This window comes from Carcharhinus amblyrhynchos, unplaced genomic scaffold (genome assembly GCF_965287045.1).
Source record: "Carcharhinus amblyrhynchos unplaced genomic scaffold, sCarAmb.v2.hapA scaffold_45, whole genome shotgun sequence".
Lineage (NCBI taxonomy): Eukaryota > Metazoa > Chordata > Chondrichthyes > Carcharhiniformes > Carcharhinidae > Carcharhinus > Carcharhinus amblyrhynchos.
In genome coordinates, this window is record NW_027649786.1 from 2,562,087 (window position 1) to 2,568,879 (window position 6,793).

The window sequence follows — 6,793 nt, forward strand, 5'->3', positions numbered from 1 at the left end:
CACATTCCTATCGATGAGGAGAGTGATGGCGACGGACTGGGTCACGTGCTGGGACTTGGTCATTGCTGGGTAACAGGCGGCCAGTGATTGGTGATGACCGGATCACGTGTACGAGGCACGGGCGGTGCTGGTGGTCACATGGTGCAAGACTGTAGTCGCTGATTGGTGGCGTCAGGACCACGTGCAAGTGCGCCTCGCGCAAACCGCAGTTGGACTGCGCGGGCGGCAGTGACAGACCACGTGCTCCTCACAGGCGGGCGCTGATTGGTGGGTATGGGGGTCACGTGTCGAGCAGCTCGCGGGTGGCGGTTGACAGTTGGCGATGTCACGTGTTGGGAGGGTCGCGGCCCTGCTGCCCGGGAGCGATGGAGGAATCAGAGTGTGTGGTATGAGTCAGGGCCAACATCGCCGAGCTGTGTTCCCGGTTCAGCCGCTCCCTGGGCTGGGCTGTTTGGCCTTTCTGTTCTGGAATGGCTCCGGATGCTGTTAAAGTTGGGAGAGGATTAGTGAGGACAGCAGAGTCTGCCTTTTGGACTCAAAGCCCCGCTCCCTCTGTGTGTGTGTCCAGGACCCGAGCTCCTCCCGCTTCAAACCAGCCTTCAGCACCACAGGGACAGGGGAGCTGCTAAACCAAGGAGCCATTTCCCTGTCCTGCTGCTCCAGCTGCACATTAACGATCCCTGGGACCCTGTTTGAAGAATATTTCCCTGGTTTAATGACCAACATGACTCTGTCCAGACTCACATCATTCCTCTCTGTCCCCTTCATTCACCCTCAATAACCTCAAACATTCAGGAGAAATATTCCCTCTCACCTCCTGCTTTGGGACAGGGAGAGAGGATATAGCTGTACCTCCAGCTTTGGCTCAACTAATCCAGAGACTTGTGAAGCTCTGCAGGCAGACAGGGGAGCTCTGCAGGCAGACAGACAGGAGTTGTGTGGGCAGATGGACGTGGAACCCTGCAGACAGATGTGAAGCTCTGCAAGTTAACAGACAGGAGCTCAGCAAGCAGACTGCAGATAATATCATCCTCTACATTTGACCAGGTTTGCCCTGTGCAACCCAACTAGTGAATCTTCAGCAAGATAATAACTACCAGGGGCTGATTTGTCTTCCTGTCTTGGGATGGCTCCCAGAGAAAAGTGAGAATGTGTTACTCGCTACCACGTGGAGTGGATAAGGTGGTGGTTTAAATGTATTTGTTCAGGTATGAGGGTCTTAACTAGCAGTATGCAAGTTAAGAATGTTTAAAGTAGACATGAATGCTGGCGAGTAGATGCGTTCTGTGAAACTGTCAAGTTATTTAAATAGCCTGTTCTTTAAAATAAAAAAGTGGCCTGTGCCTCAGAGTTGAAAAAGATTTCTAGAATTTCAGTAGCTGTTTGACATAACTCTAAGTGCTGTCATCAAACCCTCAACCTGTCATGATCATATGTGGTGCTGAGTTTGACTTTTCAAGAGTTTATTAAAGGATCAGATGTCTTTGATATAAGGATATGGTTACTAATGTTCATTTTATTAAGGATTGAAAGGTTTTAAGCATATGGAATGAGTTTTCATAACTGCTTGTATCTAATACAGTGAAGTCTTATTTATAACTTCATTGCAACATAGTTTCTGAGATCGATGAATGGTGGATAATAGGTGAGTTGGCATGGAGAATGTAAGGGCAAATGATGGTGGATGATCAGTTGGCACTAAGTTGCCATTGAGGGCTATAAGGGACCATAGGGATGAATGGGATTTGAGGGACTTTGGAGTGATGGTTGGGTCATATGGGCACTGTGGGTACAGACCACCTCACTAGCTCTCCAACTGGGAAGGTTCCTATCCCAAGTACCACTCCCTCTTTCTGTCTCCAGAATCACTGACACTTATACTTATTTAATCATATCATAGTATTGTGAGCATTCCAACCAGAGGGACAGTGGGAGATACAGCAAACATCTGAAACTGCTTAAATTAATGTTGGGTCTAGAGGTTTGGAAAGTGCCTCATAGAAAACCCACGAATCCACATTCCTGTCAGTTTAACATCAGTTGTGGGGAAGCTACTGGAATCTGTCATTTGGGATAGAGTAACTTAATACTTGAATAAAAGGAAGGGATCACAGAGCTACAACATGACAGTAGAAGTAGAAATCCTACAGTATAGAAAGTACTTTGCTAACAGATTCTGATGAAAAGTCATTGACATGAAGAATTAACTCTTTCTTTCTCCACAGATACTGCTGGGTTGTTGATTTTTTTCCAGCCATTCCTGTTGTATGTTTTTTGAAGGTAAGTCATGTTAAAATAACCTCACTGGATTTTAAAAGGAGGTCATTAGTCAGATAGGCAAGAGAGTGCCTGTAAAAGTTATCAATATGGGTTTCAGAATATATTCAGTCAAGTTCCCCACAAAGGTTATTGATAAAAATGAGAATGAACAGGATTGGAGGCAGCTCATGATTTGGAGAATGGTTGGGAAGTTGGAGACAGAGGCTGTATTTTACTGGCCCCAGGGTGGTGGTCTGGAAGGTAGGCCAGTAAAATGCTCGTGAGCCATGTTGAAATAACTCCCTTATGCAGTTCTGCTGCTGAATCATCTTCCCATCATTGGGGGTGGCAGCATCTTGGTTGCTCGCTGACCAATTTAGCACTGAAGGCCAAATAATGGCTATTTTCCCAGAGTACCGGTGGTGGAGGGACATTTCTGTCTCCCTCTCCCCACACTTAGGAAAGCTGCCAGCTGCCTCCTGAATGGCTTCTTAGGTTCAAAGGATCATCTCATCTGGAGGCCTCATGGTCCAAAGGGAGAGTTTTCGGTAGTAAAGGCAGCCCCTCCAGCTGACACTGCCACTGAAGCTGTTACTCCTGATCACTAGTGATGGCAGGACTGGTCCCACCAAAGAACAAAATTTCCATAATCCTTGTGAAGGCACCTCAGAATGGAGGCATCTTATCATTCTCCTCAGTCTCAACATTGACCACCTCTCTCAAAAATGATGCTGAGACTGCAGAGCTGCCAGCTCTCCAATTGGCCGGCAGTGCAGAAAACCAGCATTAATTGGATGCTGGGACTAACACTGACCAATGAGGAAACTGCTGCTGGGAAGATTGCCGCTATGGTCTGAGTGCCTGCTTGCACAGGCTCTGACCTTTAGACTGTCTCAGTGTTAGCAATTATCCCTGCTGGTAAAATCAAGCCAGAAAGTGAGGGTAAAAGATCGATGCACTGATTATCAAGATGTGACGGGTGGTTTTCCTCAGGGACCTTATCCAGAGCCTCAGATTTTTATCATGTTTATTAATGACTTGTGTGAAGCAATGGAGATCTGTATGTGCAAGTTTGAAGATGACATTGACTAAGGAGGGACACGCACAATGAGACTATGATCATCCTTCAGCAACTTTGTTTGATCATACAGTTTGGATGTCAGATATCAGGCTTTCAACACAGGTTTTCTCCTCCCAGCTGAGTCAAGATAAACACCAGAGGAGGGCAGATACCAGAGAAGGACAGGATATGCCGAAACCAACAAGAAGAAATGCAACGTTTTCATCAACTTCTGATAGACCATCTCCTTGGATTGAACCAGATGGTGGCAGAGACTTTGGGAAGGATCCCAACATTTTTGGAGCCAACAGATGAAGAGAAAATATGGGAACTATGAAGATGCTAAACTGCACTACACATATGTCAGCACATAACATCTACCCAATACACATAACAACCCTCCCCCTTTGTTTTTAAGATCCAAAAATAATAACTATGCAATGTACTTCACACAATTAATAAAACATAAAGATATATACAAGGGCAGATAAATCATTACAGAGTAACAATAGTAAATAGGAAAGATGGTCTGGTGATTGCCCCATTTTTACTTTCTCTTTCTGCCCCACTACCTTATCGCGCATCGGACAGGTCTAATTGCTGCTAATTCTGCTCCGATAATCAGAAACATTGGAAGAGGATTGACCCTACAACAAACAAATGCATCTCTGATTTTTTTTTCCTTTTTGCAAGAAAATAAGTTTTAATCCATCCCTCATTACCTACTTCTTTTTCATCCTGTTGTATGAGCTGCACTTGTGATGATGAAAGAAAGGGAGTTGCAATCAACAAGGCAGGTTTATTGAGAAGCTGTTCCTTGCACAAAGGCTTGATCTAGACTGACTAAAAGCCTGCAAAGTGGTTGATGACGCCACAAACTATACACGTGATTGGACTCTTAACATAGCAGCACACAGTACAACATCTACCCAGGTACATAACAATATCTGATGATCCTACAGTCAAGAGGTGACTGCTGCTGCTTTGAGGCCATGCTTTATCCTGCTAGTGCCCTTGGAGTTAAGCCCCACTCACCCAACCAGGAATGGAAGAAGTGTCATGCTGAATAAGGCAGTGTTTGGACTGGGCTGTATTGGCTGCATTGTAATCTGTATGGGAACAGAGCAATCACATGCTGCTGGTGGGACAGTTCCACTCCTGGGGCCTACATTTATCCTTTGACCAAGATCACAAAACAGATCGGGCATAATCGTGGTGCTACTAGTGGGATCTTGCTGTGCACAGATTGGCTGCTGCATGTCCTCATGACAGCAACCATTGTTGTCTTCAGAAGTAAGGTTTTTTATGTGGTGTAAAACTCTGTTGACAAAGCAGCCCACTTGATTGCCACCCGTTGCACAAACATTCACTCCTATCACCGACAAAGAGTGGCAACATGTGTACCATCTACAAAATGCATTGCAGGAACTCACCAAGGTTCCTTTGGTTGCACCTTCCAAATCTACATTTAGAAGGACAAGAGCAGCAGATACTTGAGAACACCATCACTTAGAAGTTCCCCTCCAAGTCACTTACTATCCTGGCTTGGAACTACATTACTGTCCTTCACTGTCACTGGGAACTTCCTCCCTAACAGCACTGTGGATGTACCTGCACCTCAGGTATTCCAACGGTTCAAGAAGGCAGCTCACCACCACCTTTTCAAGGGATTGTTATGGACAGACAATAAATGCTGGCTAGCCAGTGGCACCAACATCCTACGAATGAATTAAAGCAAACACTTTTGTATGTATTTATTTACCGAATTATACATACAAGCTTGCACCTCCTAACCCAACAACCACAATTTCAGTATGCTTAAAGTTTTGTTTGGGAACCCATTACCAATTATATTCCTCTTGCAGAAGAGACATTTTTACCCAACTGTAACAAAAACAAAAAGATTTTTAAATGGAACTTATCAACTCAAAAGTACGATGTGTTGTTTGGAAATAATGATGCACTTTGGCACTCCCCATGCTCATTGGTTATGGAAGGATTGACTTGTACTGGTGAGCCCTGCATGCGCCCTGCAAGGACAACTGACCATAGGCTGAATGATCTCCTGACTGCCTGCTCTCTGGATTTGTTAATGGCCACCTTTACCAGGCCCAGACGGTCCTTTAATCTTCCCACCTTCCTCTGCACCGGTTGGCTAAAGGTCAGAACCTTGGGGCTGAAGTTCAACCTGAATGTTGCTTCCTTGTGCTGTGGGTGTACCTGCACCACATGGACTGCAGTGGACCACCCTCACTACCACCCTTTCAAGGGCAGTTAAGGATAGGCAAAAAATGCTGGTCTATCCCATGAAACCCAAATCCCATGAAAGATTTTTTTAAAATGAGGCGTTCTTCAAATAATGGAAGAGGAACTAAAACCTTGGGTAGTCTGTATAAATATTAATTACAGACTCCTCCAGGCTGCAGAAATTGGAGACTAACAATCAGTTTAACCGTTTATTGCACAAGACTGTCGTGTGAAACACCCTCCGTGCCAAATCCCCAGTGGACAAAGTGCACCCGAACGGAGGCCCCCACCTCCACTGGACAGAAGAAAGGAATGCCATTGTGTATCAATTTGTCCAAAGAGGTTGAGGAAGTGGGAGTTGTTCAGGAGCCAGATGGGAATACATGGCTGGGAATTATCCTCAATCAGAAACATTTTATTTATACTGACAGATGTGAACTATTAATCAGCAACTTCTCAGTGACATATGGAAGATGGATCCAGATGATAGAATATGTCCTGAACTGGCATGTTTGCAGTGTCTTGAACTAGCATTAGCGACTGACCTTGGCAAATGCCTTACTCTTTAGGACTGGTCAGGGTGGATCATGTGGTCAGCACAGTGTCAGGGTGAACAGACATGGCCCTGGCCAAGATCCTCCCTGTGTTGAGGAAGGAGACTGGGTCTTAAGCAGGAGAGATCGCCTCTCTTGGATAGTAGCACAATGATGCAGAGGAGCATCTCCTCAGTCACCAGATTTGTCCTCAGGACTCACATGTAATCACCTCCCCACAGGACATCCCAGTTCACACTGTGGAACTCTACAATCAACTTCTGCAGCCTCGGGATTTCCACTCAAAAGCTTGTGGTGGCAGTGGTCAGCAAAGCCAGGCTAAACAGGAGCATCGAATCACTGAACATCCTCCATGTCGAACTTCAACAGGTCCTCTTACAAAGCTCTGTGCATCCTCTTGGACGGATCCGGACTGAACAGAGGACAGTAATAAGCTTGGGTCTGGACACTGCCGGATCCAAGACCAGGGACCTGTCTTCGTCCACAGCCCAGAGCTTGTTATGGACCCCTGGCCTATCTTCCAGTGAGTAGAAGAAGCCAGAGCCACGTACTGGTCCAGGAACTGAAGAAACTGGATCTCTGACCTCACAGACACACCTCAGGACTCGATAAGCTGCAGATCCCACAGCACGTTGTTCATCTTTCCATTAAACTTCTAAAACGCAACTGTAAA